Source organism: Anomaloglossus baeobatrachus, chromosome 4, assembly GCF_048569485.1.
Source record: "Anomaloglossus baeobatrachus isolate aAnoBae1 chromosome 4, aAnoBae1.hap1, whole genome shotgun sequence".
Taxonomy (NCBI): domain Eukaryota; kingdom Metazoa; phylum Chordata; class Amphibia; order Anura; family Aromobatidae; genus Anomaloglossus; species Anomaloglossus baeobatrachus.
In genome coordinates this window covers 645858093-645873520 of record NC_134356.1, presented here as the reverse complement: position 1 = coordinate 645873520, position 15428 = coordinate 645858093, and the positions used below count along the sequence as shown (strand labels likewise).

The 15428-nt window shown below is 38.9% G+C and overlaps 10 non-coding genes across 10 annotated transcripts; all 10 read right to left on the bottom strand.

Moving 5' to 3' along the window:
- Positions 1-584: 584 nt before the first annotated feature.
- On the bottom strand, positions 585-656 carry TRNAE-CUC (transfer RNA glutamic acid (anticodon CUC)). Its single transcript has one exon. It is a non-coding gene; the product is annotated as a tRNA-Glu (tRNA).
- An 860-nt stretch (positions 657-1516) lies between these two features.
- TRNAE-CUC (transfer RNA glutamic acid (anticodon CUC)) lies at positions 1517-1588 on the bottom strand. Its single transcript has one exon. It is a non-coding gene; the product is annotated as a tRNA-Glu (tRNA).
- Positions 1589-3378: 1790 nt separating this feature from the next.
- Positions 3379-3450, bottom strand: TRNAE-CUC (transfer RNA glutamic acid (anticodon CUC)). The gene has a single exon. It is a non-coding gene; the product is annotated as a tRNA-Glu (tRNA).
- Positions 3451-4322: 872 nt separating this feature from the next.
- TRNAE-CUC (transfer RNA glutamic acid (anticodon CUC)) lies at positions 4323-4394 on the bottom strand. Its single transcript has one exon. It is a non-coding gene; the product is annotated as a tRNA-Glu (tRNA).
- A 1798-nt stretch (positions 4395-6192) lies between these two features.
- On the bottom strand, positions 6193-6264 carry TRNAE-CUC (transfer RNA glutamic acid (anticodon CUC)). Its single transcript has one exon. It is a non-coding gene; the product is annotated as a tRNA-Glu (tRNA).
- Positions 6265-8980: 2716 nt separating this feature from the next.
- Positions 8981-9052, bottom strand: TRNAE-CUC (transfer RNA glutamic acid (anticodon CUC)). The gene has a single exon. It is a non-coding gene; the product is annotated as a tRNA-Glu (tRNA).
- A 1789-nt stretch (positions 9053-10841) lies between these two features.
- TRNAE-CUC (transfer RNA glutamic acid (anticodon CUC)) lies at positions 10842-10913 on the bottom strand. The gene has a single exon. It is a non-coding gene; the product is annotated as a tRNA-Glu (tRNA).
- An 856-nt stretch (positions 10914-11769) lies between these two features.
- Positions 11770-11841, bottom strand: TRNAE-CUC (transfer RNA glutamic acid (anticodon CUC)). The gene has a single exon. It is a non-coding gene; the product is annotated as a tRNA-Glu (tRNA).
- An 869-nt stretch (positions 11842-12710) lies between these two features.
- Positions 12711-12782, bottom strand: TRNAE-CUC (transfer RNA glutamic acid (anticodon CUC)). Its single transcript has one exon. It is a non-coding gene; the product is annotated as a tRNA-Glu (tRNA).
- Positions 12783-13637: 855 nt separating this feature from the next.
- Positions 13638-13709, bottom strand: TRNAE-CUC (transfer RNA glutamic acid (anticodon CUC)). The gene has a single exon. It is a non-coding gene; the product is annotated as a tRNA-Glu (tRNA).
- Positions 13710-15428: the final 1719 nt, after the last annotated feature.

Sequence of the window (15428 nt, the reverse complement as noted above, 5' to 3'; positions counted from 1 at the left end):
ACCAAGAATTTGGAAGTCGAAGGTAAGAATGATTTCCGATATGAGCTCAAATGGCTTTTTGTGCAACAGAATGGAATGAATAGCTAAAAGCTCTTGTGGTCAGCATTTTTCGCTGCAAAGAGCAATTTTAATCTAAACTAACTTTGTCTGCAAGGTATGTGTCGACCTTTGAATGCAGGAACTATTGCAGAAAAAAGTGGCAGTCCCCTATCAGGAATTGAACCAGTAAACTAAGAAAACTGCTTGCTAATTAATATGGGATATTCCACAGAGTTGCAGAAAACATATAGGGTTTTTAAAAAAAAAAAAAAAGAGTGTTGCCTTCACTAAAAAGCTGTTTTTCATTTTAGTAGTTGAATCCTGCCTCATTTGAGCTGGAGTTAACAGGTCAATTCAATATACTGAAGATTGTAAGTTTTTTCCTCAGACGGTATGTAGTTTACTCATTATCTTTGGCAGCAGAGCCTAGAAACTTTACCATTCAGTTCCAATATTCTATGGATAAGTAAGGAAATTTTAGGTCAAATGACAGGCCACAATGGCGTCGGCCTTTGAATGTCGAAACAAGCACAGAAAAATTTGCATTCCCATACCGGGAGTCGAACCCGGGCCGCCTGGGTGAGAACCAGGAATCCTAACCGCTAGACCATATGGGAAATGTTGTTCTGTGTAGTCGATGATGTGGAAAAAAAGAACTTTATTTCTTTGAGTAAGCAACTTCTGCATGTTTGCAACAGAAGCTTTCCTTGTTAGCACAATAGGTGGCGCGTCAATCTCAAACTCTTAAGGTCATGATTGTGATCCTCACATGTGGCACTTTTCTTTGGAGATTTTGTCTCCATCTTGTCTAGAGAGCCACATTTGTTTCCACTGAGTACCAAAAATCAACAATAATATATCGAGGGGTTTGAGTCTCTTGACACCAAGAATTTGGAAGTCGAAGGTAAGAATGATTTCCGATATGAGCTCAAATGGCTTTTTGTGCAACAGAATGGAATGAATAGCTAAAAGCTCTTGTGGTCAGCATTTTTCGCTGCACAGAGCAATTTTAATCTAAACTAACTTTGTCTGCAAGGTATGTGTCGACCTTTGAATGCAGGAACTATTGCAGAAAAAAGTGGCAGTCCCCTATCAGGAATTGAACCAGTAAACTAAGAAAACTGCTTGCTAATTAATATGGGATATTCCACAGAGTTGCAGAAAACATATAGGGTTTTTTAAAAAAAAAAAAAAGAGTGTTGCCTTCACTAAAAAGCTGTTTTTCATTTTAGTAGTTGAATCCTGCCTCATTTGAGCTGGAGTTAACAGGTCAATTCAATATACTGAAGATTGTAAGTTTTTTCCTCAGACGGTATGTAGTTTACTCATTATCTTTCGCAGGAGAGCCTAGAAACTTTACCATTCAGTTCCAATATTCTATGGATAAGTAAGGAAATTTTAGGTCAAATGACAGGCCACAATGGCCAAACAATTGCGTCGGCCTTTGAATGTCGAAACAAGCACAGAAAAATTTGCATTCCCATACCGGGAGTCGAACCCGGGCCGCCTGGGTGAGAACCAGGAATCCTAACCGCTAGACCATATGGGAAATGTTGTGCCGTGTAGTCGATGATGTGGAAAAAAAGAACTTTATTTCTTTGAGTAAGCAACTTCTGCACGTTTGCAACAGAAGCTTTCCTTGTTAGCACAATAGGTGGCGCGTCAATCTCAAACTCTTAAGGTCATGATTGTGATCCTCACATGTGGCCCTTTTCTTTGGAGATTTTGTCTCCATTTTGTCTCCATCTTGTCTAGAGAGCCACATTTGTTTCCACTGAGTACCAAAAATCAACAATAATATGTTGAGGGGTTTGAGTCACTTGACACCAAGTATTTGGAAGTTGAAGGTAAGAATGATTTCCGATATGAGCTCAAATGGCTTTTTGTGCAAAAGAATGGAATGAATGGCTAAAAGCTCTTGTGGTCAGCATTTTTCGCTGCAAAGAGCAATTTTAATCTAAACTAACTTTGTCTGCAAGGTATGTGTCGACCTTTGAATGCAGGAACTATTGCAGAAAAAAGTGGCAGTCCCCTATCAGGAATTGAACCAGTAAACTAAGAAAACTGCTTGCTAATTAATATGGGATATTCCACAGAGTTGCAGAAAACATATAGGGTTTTAAAAAAAAAAAAAAAAGAGTGTTGCCTTCACTAAAAAGCTGTTTTTCATTTTAGTAGTTGAATCCTGCCTCATTTGAGCTGGAGTTAACAGGTCAATTCAATATACTGAAGATTGTAAGTTTTTTCCTCAGACGGTATAAAGTTTACTCATTATCTTTGGCAGCAGAGCCTAGAAACTTTACCATTCAGTTCCAATATTCTATGGATAAGTAAGGAAATTTTAGGTCAAATGACAGGCCACAATGGCGTCGGCCTTTGAATGTCGAAACAAGCACAGAAAAATTTGCATTCCCATACCGGGAGTCGAACCCGGGCCGCCTGGGTGAGAACCAGGAATCCTAACCGCCAGACCATATGGGAAATGTTGTGCTGTGTAGTCGATGATGTGGAAAAAAAGAACTTTATTTCTTTGAGTAAGCAACTTCTGCACGTTTGCAACAGAAGCTTTCCTTGTTAGCACAATAGGTGGCGCGTCAATCTCAAACTCTTAAGGTCATGATTGTGATCCTCACATGTGGCCCTTTTCTTTGGAGATTTTGTCTCCATCTTGTCTAGAGAGCCACATTTGTTTCCACTGAGTACCAAAAATCAACAATAATATATTGAGGGGTTTGAGTCTCTTGACACCAAGAATTTGGAAGTCGAAGGTAAGAATGATTTCCGATATGAGCTCAAATGGCTTTTTGTGCAACAGAATGGAATGAATAGCTAAAAGCTCTTGTGGTCAGCATTTTTCGCTGCAAAGAGCAATTTTAATATAAACTAACTGTGTCTGCAAGGTATGTGTCGACCTTTGAATGCAGGAACTATTGCAGAAAAAAGTGGCAGTCCCCTATCAGGAATTGAACCAGTAAACTAAGAAAACTGCTTGCTAATTAATATGGGATATTCCACAGAGTTGCAGAAAACATATAGGGTTTTAAAAAAAAAAAAAAGAGTGTTGCCTTCACTAAAAAGCTGTTTTTCATTTTAGTAGTTGAATCCTGCCTCATTTGAGCTGGAGTTAACAGGTCAATTCAATATACTGAAGATTGTAAGTTTTTTCCTCAGACGGTATGTAGTTTACTCATTATCTTTCGCAGGAGAGCCTAGAAACTTTACCATTCAGTTCCAATATTCTATGGATAAGTAAGGAAATTTTAGGTCAAATGACAGGCCACAATGGCCAACCAATTGCGTCGGCCTTTGAATGTCGAAACAAGCACAGAAAAATTTGCATTCCCATACCGGGAGTCGAACCCGGGCCGCCTGGGTGAGAACCAGGAATCCTAACCGCTAGACCATATGGGAAATGTTGTTCTGTGTAGTCGATGATGTGGAAAAAAAGAACTTTATTTCTTTGAGTAAGCAACTTCTGCATATTTGCAACAGAAGCTTTCCTTGTTAGCACAATAGGTGGCGCGTCAATCTCAAACTCTTAAGGTCATGATTGTGATCCTCACATGTGGCCCTTTTCTTTGGAGATTTTGTCTCCATTTTGTCTCCATCTTGTCTAGAGAGCCACATTTGTTTCCACTGAGTACCAAAAATCAACAATAATATGTTGAGGGGTTTGAGTCTCTTGACACCAAGTATTTGGAAGTTGAAGGTAAGAATGATTTCCGATATGAGCTCAAATGGCTTTTTGTGCAAAAGAATGGAATGAATGGCTAAAAGCTCTTGTGGTCAGCATTTTTTGCTGCAAAGAGCAATTTTAATCTAAACTAACTTTGTCTGCAAGGTATGTGTCGACCTTTGAATGCAGGAACTATTGCAGAAAAAAGTGGCACTCCCCTATCAGGAATTGAACCAGTAAACTAAGAAAACTGCTTGCTAATTAATATGGGATATTCCACAGAGTTGCAGAAAACATATAGGGTTTTTAAAAAAAAAAAAAAAGAGTGTTGCCTTCACTAAAAAGCTGTTTTTCATTTTAGTAGTTGAATCCTGCCTCATTTGAGCTGGAGTTAACAGGTCAATTCAATATACTGAAGATTGTAAGTTTTTTCCTCAGACGGTATGTAGTTTACTCATTTATCTTTCGCAGGAGAGCCTAGAAACTTTACCATTCAGTTCCAATATTCTATGGATAAGTAAGGAAATTTTAGGTCAAATGACAGGCCACAATGGCCAACCAATGGCGTCGGCCTTTGAATGTCGAAACAAGCACATAAAAATTTGCATTCCCATACCGGGAGTCGAACCCGGGCCGCCTGGGTGAGAACCAGGAATCCTAACCGCTAGACCATATGGGAAATGTTGTGCTGTGTAGTCGATGATGTAGAAAAAAAGAACTTTATTTCTTTGAGTAAGCAACTTCTGCACGTTTGCAACAGAAGCTTTCCTTGTTAGCACAATAGGTGGCGCGTCAATCTCAAACTCTTAAGGTCATGATTGTGATCCTCACATGTGGCCCTTTTCTTTGGAGATTTTGTCTCCATCTTGTCTAGAGAGCCACATTTGTTTCCACTGAGTACCAAAAATCAACAATAATATATTGAGGGGTTTGAGTCTCTTGACACCAAGAATTTGGAAGTCGAAGGTAAGAATGATTTCCGATATGAGCTCAAATGGCTTTTTGTGCAACAGAATGGAATGAATAGCTAAAAGCTCTTGTGGTCAGCATTTTTCGCTGCAAAGAGCAATTTTAATCTAAACTAACTTTGTCTGCAAGGTATGTGTCGACCTTTGAATGCAGGAACTATTGCAGAAAAAAGTGGCAGTCCCCTATCAGGAATTGAACCAGTAAACTAAGAAAACTGCTTGCTAATTAATATGGGATATTCCACAGAGTTGCAGAAAACATATAGGGTTTTTAAAAAAAAAAAAAGAGTGTTGCCTTCACTAAAAAGCTGTTTTTCATTTTAGTAGTTGAATCCTGCCTCATTTGAGCTGGAGTTAACAGGTCAATTCAATATACTGAAGATTGTAAGTTTTTTCCTCAGACGGTATGTAGTTTACTCATTATCTTTCGCAGGAGAGCCTAGAAACTTTACCATTCATTTCCAATATTCTATGGATAAGTAAGGAAATTTTAGGTCAAATGACAGGCCACAATGGCAAACCAATTGCGTCGGCCTTTGAATGTCGAAACAAGCACAGAAAAATTTGCATTCCCATACCGGGAGTCGAACCCAGGCCGCCTGGGTGAGAACCAGGAATCCTAACCGCTAGACCATATGGGAAATGTTGTGCTGTGTAGTCGATGATGTGGAAAAAAAGAACTTTATTTCTTTGAGTAAGCAACTTCTGCACGTTTGCAACAGAAGCTTTCCTTGTTAGCACAATAGGTGGCGCGTCAATCTCAAACTCTTAAGGTCATGATTGTGATCCTCACATGTGGCACTTTTCTTTGGAGATTTTGTCTCCATCTTGTCTAGAGAGCCACATTTGTTTCCACTGAGTACCAAAAATCAACAATAATATATCAAGGGGTTTGAGTCTCTTGACACCAAGAATTTGGAAGTCGAAGGTAAGAATGATTTCCGATATGAGCTCAAATGGCTTTTTGTGCAACAGAATGGAATGAATAGCTAAAAGCTCTTGTGGTCAGCATTTTTCGCTGCAAAGAGCAATTTTAATCTAAACTAACTTTGTCTGCAAGGTATGTGTCGACCTTTGAATGCAGGAACTATTGCAGAAAAAAGTGGCAGTCCCCTATCAGGAATTGAACCAGTAAACTAAGAAAACTGCTTGCTAATTAATATGGGATATTCCACAGAGTTGCAGAAAACATATAGGGTTTTAAAAAAAAAAAAAAAAAAAAAAAAGAGTGTTGCCTTCACTAAAAAGCTGTTTTCCATTTTAGTAGTTGAATCCTGCCTCATTTGAGCTGGAGTTAACAGGTCAATTCAATATACTGAAGATTGTAAGTTTTTTCCTCAGACGGTATGTAGTTTACTCATTATCTTTCGCAGGAGAGCCTAGAAACTTTACCATTCAGTTCCAATATTCTATGGATAAGTAAGGAAATTTTAGGTCAAATGACAGGCCACAATGGCCAAACAATTGCGTCGGCCTTTGAATGTCGAAACAAGCACAGAAAAATTTGCATTCCCATACCGGGAGTCGAACCCGGGCCGCCTGGGTGAGAACCAGGAATCCTAACCGCTAGACCATATGGGAAATGTTGTGCTGTGTAGTCGATGATGTGGAAAAAAAGAACTTTATTTCTTTGAGTAAGCAACTTCTGCACGTTTGCAACAGAAACTTTCCTTGTTAGCACAATAGGTGGCGCGTCAATCTCAAACTCTTAAGGTCATGATTGTGATCCTCACATGTGGCACTTTTCTTTGGAGATTTTGTCTCCATCTTGTCTAGAGAGCCACATTTGTTTCCACTGAGTACCAAAAATCAACAATAATATGTTGAGGGGTTTGAGTCTCTTGACACCAAGTATTTGGAAGTCGAAGGTAAGAATGATTTCCGATATGAGCTCAAATGGCTTTTTGTGCAAAAGAATGGAATGAATGGCTAAAAGCTCTTGTGGTCAGCATTTTTCGCTGCAAAGAGCAATTTTAATCTAAACTAACTTTGTCTGCAAGGTATGTGTCGACCTTTGAATGCAGGAACTATTGCAGAAAAAAGTGGCACTCCCCTATCAGGAATTGAACCAGTAAACTAAGAAAACTGCTTGCTAATTAATATGGGATATTCCACAGAGTTGCAGAAAACATATAGGGTTTTAAAAAAAAAAAAAAGAGTGTTGCCTTCACTAAAAAGCTGTTTTTCATTTTAGTAGTTGAATCCTGCCTCATTTGAGCTGGAGTTAACAGGTCAATTCAATATACTGAAGATTGTAAGTTTTTTCCTCAGACGGTATGTAGTTTACTCATTATCTTTCGCAGGAGAGCCTAGAAACTTTACCATTCATTTCCAATATTCTATGGATAAGTAAGGAAATTTTAGGTCAAATGACAGGCCACAATGGCCAACCAATTGCGTCGGCCTTTGAATGTCGAAACAAGCACATAAAAATTTGCATTCCCATACCGGGAGTCGAACCCAGGCCGCCTGGGTGAGAACCAGGAATCCTAACCGCTAGACCATATGGGAAATGTTGTGCTGTGTAGTCGATGATGTGGAAAAAAAGAACTTTATTTCTTTGAGTAAGCAACTTCTGCACGTTTGCAACAGAAGCTTTCCTTGTTAGCACAATAGGTGGTGCGTCAATCTCAAACTCTTAAGGTCATGATTGTGATCCTCACATGTGGCACTTTTCTTTGGAGATTTTGTCTCCATCTTGTCTAGAGAGCCACATTTGTTTCCACTGAGTACCAAAAATCAACAATAATATATCAAGGGGTTTGAGTCTCTTGACACCAAGAATTTGGAAGTCGAAGGTAAGAATGATTTCCGATATGAGCTCAAATGGCTTTTTGTGCAACAGAATGGAATGAATAGCTAAAAGCTCTTGTGGTCAGCATTTTTCGCTGCAAAGAGCAATTTTAATCTAAACTAACTTTGTCTGCAAGGTATGTGTCGACCTTTGAATGCAGGAACTATTGCAGAAAAAAGTGGCAGTCCCCTATCAGGAATTGAACCAGTAAACTAAGAAAACTGCTTGCTAATTAATATGGGATATTCCACAGAGTTGCAGAAAACATATAGGGTTTTAAAAAAAAAAAAAAGAGTGTTGCCTTCACTAAAAAGCTGTTTTCCATTTTAGTAGTTGAATCCTGCCTCATTTGAGCTGGAGTTAACAGGTCAATTCAATATACTGAAGATTGTAAGTTTTTTCCTCAGACGGTATGTAGTTTACTCATTATCTTTGGCAGGAGAGCCTAGAAACTTTACTATTCAGTTCCAATATTCTATGGATAAGTAAGGAAATTTTAGGTCAAATGACAGGCCACAATGGCCAAACAATTGCGTCGGCCTTTGAATGTCGAAACAAGCACAGAAAAATTTGCATTTCCATACCGGGAGTCGAACCCGGGCCGCCTGGGTGAGAACCAGGAATCCTAACCGCTAGACCATATGGGAAATGTTGTGCTGTGTAGTCGATGATGTGGAAAAAAAGAACTTTATTTCTTTGAGTAAGCAACTTCTGCACGTTTGCAACAGAAGCTTTCCTTGTTAGCACAATAGGTGGCGCGTCAATCTCAAACTCTTAAGGTCATGATTGTGATCCTCACATGTGGCCCTTTTCTTTGGAGATTTTGTCTCCATCTTGTCTAGAGAGCCACATTTGTTTCCACTGAGTACCAAAAATCAACAATAATATGTTGAGGGGTTTGAGTCTCTTGACACCAAGTATTTGGAAGTCGAAGGTAAGAATGATTTCCGATATGAGCTCAAATGGCTTTTTGTGCAAAAGAATGGAATGAATGGCTAAAAGCTCTTGTGGTCAGCATTTTTCGCTGCAAAGAGCAATTTTAATCTAAACTAACTTTGTCTGCAAGGTATGTGTCGACCTTTGAATGCAGGAACTATTGCAGAAAAAAGTGGCACTCCCCTATCAGGAATTGAACCAGTAAACTAAGAAAACTGCTTGCTAATTAATATGGGATATTCCACAGAGTTGCAGAAAACATATAGGGTTTTAAAAAAAAAAAAGAGTGTTGCCTTCACTAAAAAGCTGTTTTTCATTTTAGTAGTTGAATCCTGCCTCATTTGAGCTGGAGTTAACAGGTCAATTCAATATACTGAAGATTGTAAGTTTTTTCCTCAGACGGTATGTAGTTTACTCATTATCTTTCGCAGGAGAGCCTAGAAACTTTACCATTCAGTTCCAATATTCTATGGATAAGTAAGGAAATTTTAGGTCAAATGACAGGCCACAATGGCCAACCAATTGCGTCGGCCTTTGAATGTCGAAACAAGCACAGAAAAATTTGCATTCCCATACCGGGAGTCGAACCCGGGCCGCCTGGGTGAGAACCAGGAATCCTAACCGCTAGACCATATGGGAAATGTTGTGCTGTGTAGTCGATGATGTGGAAAAAAAGAACTTTATTTCTTTGAGTAAGCAACTTCTGCACATTTGCAACAGAAGCTTTCCTTGTTAACACAATAGGTGGCGCGTCAATCTCAAACTCTTAAGGTCATGATTGTGATCCTCACATGTGGCACTTTTCTTTGGAGATTTTGTCTCCATCTTGTCTAGAGAGCCACATTTGTTTCCACTGAGTACCAAAAATCAACAATAATATGTTGAGGGGTTTGAGTCTCTTGACACCAAGTATTTGGAAGTCGAAGGTAAGAATGATTTCCGATATGAGCTCAAATGGCTTTTTGTGCAAAAGAATGGAATGAATGGCTAAAAGCTCTTGTGGTCAGCATTTTTCGCTGCAAAGAGCAATTTTAATCTAAACTAACTTTGTCTGCAAGGTATGTGTCGACCTTTGAATGCAGGAACTATTGCAGAAAAAAGTGGCACTCCCCTATCAGGAATTGAACCAGTAAACTAAGAAAACTGCTTGCTAATTAATATGGGATATTCCACAGAGTTGCAGAAAACATATAGGGTTTTAAAAAAAAAAAAAAGAGTGTTGCCTTCACTAAAAAGCTGTTTTTCATTTTAGTAGTTGAATCCTGCCTCATTTGAGCTGGAGTTAACAGGTCAATTCAATATACTGAAGATTGTAAGTTTTTTCCTCAGACGGTATGTAGTTTACTCATTATCTTTCGCAGGAGAGCCTAGAAACTTTACCATTCATTTCCAATATTCTATGGATAAGTAAGGAAATTTTAGGTCAAATGACAGGCCACAATGGCCAACCAATTGCGTCGGCCTTTGAATGTCGAAACAAGCACATAAAAATTTGCATTCCCATACCGGGAGTCGAACCCAGGCCGCCTGGGTGAGAACCAGGAATCCTAACCGCTAGACCATATGGGAAATGTTGTGCTGTGTAGTCGATGATGTGGAAAAAAAGAACTTTATTTCTTTGAGTAAGCAACTTCTGCACGTTTGCAACAGAAGCTTTCCTTGTTAGCACAATAGGTGGCGCGTCAATCTCAAACTCTTAAGGTCATGATTGTGATCCTCACATGTGGCACTTTTCTTTGGAGATTTTGTCTCCATCTTGTCTAGAGAGCCACATTTGTTTCCACTGAGTACCAAAAATCAACAATAATATATCAAGGGGTTTGAGTCTCTTGACACCAAGAATTTGGAAGTCGAAGGTAAGAATGATTTCCGATATGAGCTCAAATGGCTTTTTGTGCAACAGAATGGAATGAATAGCTAAAAGCTCTTGTGGTCAGCATTTTTCGCTGCAAAGAGCAATTTTAATCTAAACTAACTTTGTCTGCAAGGTATGTGTCGACCTTTGAATGCAGGAACTATTGCAGAAAAAAGTGGCAGTCCCCTATCAGGAATTGAACCAGTAAACTAAGAAAACTGCTTGCTAATTAATATGGGATATTCCACAGAGTTGCAGAAAACATATAGGGTTTTAAAAAAAAAAAAAAAGAGTGTTGCCTTCACTAAAAAGCTGTTTTCCATTTTAGTAGTTGAATCCTGCCTCATTTGAGCTGGAGTTAACAGGTCAATTCAATATACTGAAGATTGTAAGTTTTTTCCTCAGACGGTATGTAGTTTACTCATTATCTTTGGCAGGAGAGCCTAGAAACTTTACTATTCAGTTCCAATATTCTATGGATAAGTAAGGAAATTTTAGGTCAAATGACAGGCCACAATGGCCAAACAATTGCGTCGGCCTTTGAATGTCGAAACAAGCACAGAAAAATTTGCATTCCCATACCGGGAGTCGAACCCGGGCCGCCTGGGTGAGAACCAGGAATCCTAACCGCTAGACCATATGGGAAATGTTGTGCTGTGTAGTCGATGATGTGGAAAAAAAGAACTTTATTTCTTTGAGTAAGCAACTTCTGCACGTTTGCAACAGAAGCTTTCCTTGTTAGCACAATAGGTGGCGCGTCAATCTCAAACTCTTAAGGTCATGATTGTGATCCTCACATGTGGCCCTTTTCTTTGGAGATTTTGTCTCCATCTTGTCTAGAGAGCCACATTTGTTTCCACTGAGTACCAAAAATCAACAATAATATGTTGAGGGGTTTGAGTCTCTTGACACCAAGTATTTGGAAGTCGAAGGTAAGAATGATTTCCGATATGAGCTCAAATGGCTTTTTGTGCAAAAGAATGGAATGAATGGCTAAAAGCTCTTGTGGTCAGCATTTTTCGCTGCAAAGAGCAATTTTAATCTAAACTAACTTTGTCTGCAAGGTATGTGTCGACCTTTGAATGCAGGAACTATTGCAGAAAAAAGTGGCACTCCCCTATCAGGAATTGAACCAGTAAACTAAGAAAACTGCTTGCTAATTAATATGGGATATTCCACAGAGTTGCAGAAAACATATAGGGTTTTAAAAAAAAAAAAGAGTGTTGCCTTCACTAAAAAGCTGTTTTTCATTTTAGTAGTTGAATCCTGCCTCATTTGAGCTGGAGTTAACAGGTCAATTCAATATACTGAAGATTGTAAGTTTTTTCCTCAGACGGTATGTAGTTTACTCATTATCTTTCGCAGGAGAGCCTAGAAACTTTACCATTCAGTTCCAATATTCTATGGATAAGTAAGGAAATTTTAGGTCAAATGACAGGCCACAATGGCCAACCAATTGCGTCGGCCTTTGAATGTCGAAACAAGCACAGAAAAATTTGCATTCCCATACCGGGAGTCGAACCCGGGCCGCCTGGGTGAGAACCAGGAATCCTAACCGCTAGACCATATGGGAAATGTTGTGCTGTGTAGTCGATGATGTGGAAAAAAAGAACTTTATTTCTTTGAGTAAGCAACTTCTGCACATTTGCAACAGAAGCTTTCCTTGTTAACACAATAGGTGGCGCGTCAATCTCAAACTCTTAAGGTCATGATTGTGATCCTCACATGTGGCACTTTTCTTTGGAGATTTTGTCTCCATCTTGTCTAGAGAGCCACATTTGTTTCCACTGAGTACCAAAAATCAACAATAATATATCGAGGGGTTTGAGTCTCTTGACACCAAGAATTTGGAAGTCGAAGGTAAGAATGATTTCCGATATGAGCTCAAATGGCTTTTTGTGCAACAGAATGGAATGAATAGCTAAAAGCTCTTGTGGTCAGCATTTTTCGCTGCAAAGAGCAATTTTAATCTAAACTAACTTTGTCTGCAAGGTATGTGTCGACCTTTGAATGCAGGAACTATTGCAGAAAAAAGTGGCAGTCCCCTATCAGGAATTGAACCAGTAAACTAAGAAAACTGCTTGCTAATTAATATGGGATATTCCACAGAGTTGCAGAAAACATATAGGGTTTTAAAAAAAAAAAAAAAAAAAAAAAAAGAGTGTTGCCTTCACTAAAAAGCTGTTTTTCATTTTAGTAGTTGAATCTTGCCTCATTTGAGCTGGAGTTAACAGGTCAATTCAATATACTGAACATTGTAAGTTTTTTCTTCAGACGGTATGTAGTTTACTCATTATCTTTGGCAGGAGAGCCTAGAAACTTTACCATTCAGTTCCAATATTCTATGGATAAGTAAGGAAATTTTAGGTCAAATGACAGGCCACAATGGCCAAACAATTGCGTCGGCCTTTGAATGTCGAAACAAGCACAGAAAAATTTGCATTCCCATACCGGGAGTCGAACCCGGGCCGCCTGGGTGAGAACCAGGAATCCTAACCGCTAGACCATATGGGAAATGTTGTTCTGTGTAGTCGATGATGTGGAAAAAAAGAACTTTATTTCTTTGAGTAAGCAACTTCTGCACGTTTGCAACAGAAGCTTTCCTTGTTAGCACAATAGGTGGCGCGTCAATCTCAAACTCTTAAGGTCATGATTGTGATCCTCACATGTGGCCCTTTCTTTGGAGATTTTGTCTCCATCTTGTCTAGAGAGCCACATTTGTTTCCACTGAGTACCAAAAATCAACAATAATATGTTGAGGGGTTTGAGTCTCTTGACACCAAGTATTTAGAAGTCGAAGGTAAGAATGATTTCCGATATGAGCTCAAATGGCTTTTTGTGCAAAAGAATGGAATGAATGGCTAAAAGCTCTTGTGGTCAGCATTTTTCGCTGCAAAGAGCAATTTTAATCTAAACTAACTTTGTCTGCAAGGTATGTGTCGACCTTTGAATGCAGGAACTATTGCAGAAAAAAGTGGCACTCCCCTATCAGGAATTGAACCAGTAAACTAAGAAAACTGCTTGCTAATTAATATGGGATATTCCACAGAGTTGCAGAAAACATATAGGGTTTTTAAAAAAAAAAAGAGTGTTGCCTTCACTAAAAAGCTGTTTTTCATTTTAGTAGTTGAATCCTGCCTCATTTGAGCTGGAGTTAACAGGTCAATTCAATATACTGAAGATTAGAAGTTTTTTCCTCAGACGGTATGTAGTTTACTCATTATCTTTGGCAGGAGAGCCTAGAAACTTTACCATTCAGTTCCAATATTCTATGGATAAGTAAGGAAATTTTAGGTCAAATGACAGGCCACAATGGCCAAACAATTGCGTCGGCCTTTGAATGTCGAAACAAGCACAGAAAAATTTGCATTCCCATACCGGGAGTCGAACCCGGGCCGCCTGGGTGAGAACCAGGAATCCTAACCGCTAGACCATATGGGAAATGTTGTGCTGTGTAGTCGATGATGTGGAAAAAAAGAACTTTATTTATTTGAGTAAGCAACTTCTGCACATTTGCAACAGAAGCTTTCCTTGTTAGCACAATAGGTGGCGCGTCAATCTCAAACTCTTAAGGTCATGATTGTGATCCTCACATGTGGCCCTTTTCTTTGGAGATTTTGTCTCCATCTTGTCTAGAGAGCCACATTTGTTTCCACTGAGTACCAAAAATCAACAATAATATGTTGAGGGGTTTGAGTCTCTTGACACCAAGTATTTGGAAGTCGAAGGTAAGAATGATTTCCGATATGAGCTCAAATGGCTTTTTGTGCAAAAGAATGGAATGAATGGCTAAAAGCTCTTGTGGTCAGCATTTTTCACTGCAAAGAGCAATTTTAATCTAAACTAACTTTGTCTGCAAGGTATGTGTCGACCTTTGAATGCAGGAACTATTGCAGAAAAAAGTGGCACTCCCCTATCAGGAATTGAACCAGTAAACTAAGAAAACTGCTTGCTAATTAATATGGGATATTCCACAGAGTTGCAGAAAACATATAGGGTTTTAAAAAAAAAAAAAGAGTGTTGCCTTCACTAAAAAGCTGTTTTTCATTTTAGTAGTTGAATCCTGCCTCATTTGAGCTGGAGTTAACAGGTCAATTCAATATACTGAAGATTGTAAGTTTTTTCCTCAGACGGTATGTAGTTTACTCATTATCTTTCGCAGGAGAGCCTAGAAACTTTACCATTCATTTCCAATATTCTATGGATAAGTAAGGAAATTTTAGGTCAAATGACAGGCCACAATGGCCAACCAATTGCGTCGGCCTTTGAATGTCGAAACAAGCACATAAAAATTTGCATTCCCATACCGGGAGTCGAACCCAGGCCGCCTGGGTGAGAACCAGGAATCCTAACCGCTAGACCATATGGGAAATGTTGTGCTGTGTAGTCGATGATGTGGAAAAAAAGAACTTTATTTCTTTGAGTAAGCAACTTCTGCACGTTTGCAACAGAAGCTTTCCTTGTTAGCACAATAGGTGGCGCGTCAATCTCAAACTCTTAAGGTCATGATTGTGATCCTCACATGTGGCACTTTTCTTTGGAGATTTTGTCTCCATCTTGTCTAGAGAGCCACATTTGTTTCCACTGAGTACCAAAAATCAACAATAATATATCAAGGGGTTTGAGTCTCTTGACACCAAGAATTTGGAAGTCGAAGGTAAGAATGATTTCCGATATGAGCTCAAATGGCTTTTTGTGCAACAGAATGGAATGAATAGCTAAAAGCTCTTGTGGTCAGCATTTTTCGCTGCAAAGAGCAATTTTAATCTAAACTAACTTTGTCTGCAAGGTATGTGTCGACCTTTGAATGCAGGAACTATTGCAGAAAAAAGTGGCAGTCCCCTATCAGGAATTGAACCAGTAAACTAAGAAAACTGCTTGCTAATTAATATGGGATATTCCACAGAGTTGCAGAAAACATATAGGGTTTTAAAAAAAAAAAAAAAGAGTGTTGCCTTCACTAAAAAGCTGTTTTCCATTTTAGTAGTTGAATCCTGCCTCATTTGAGCTGGAGTTAACAGGTCAATTCAATATACTGAAGATTGTAAGTTTTTTCCTCAGACGGTATGTAGTTTACTCATTATCTTTGGCAGGAGAGCCTAGAAACTTTACTATTCAGTTCCAATATTCTATGGATAAGTAAGGAAATTTTAGGTCAAA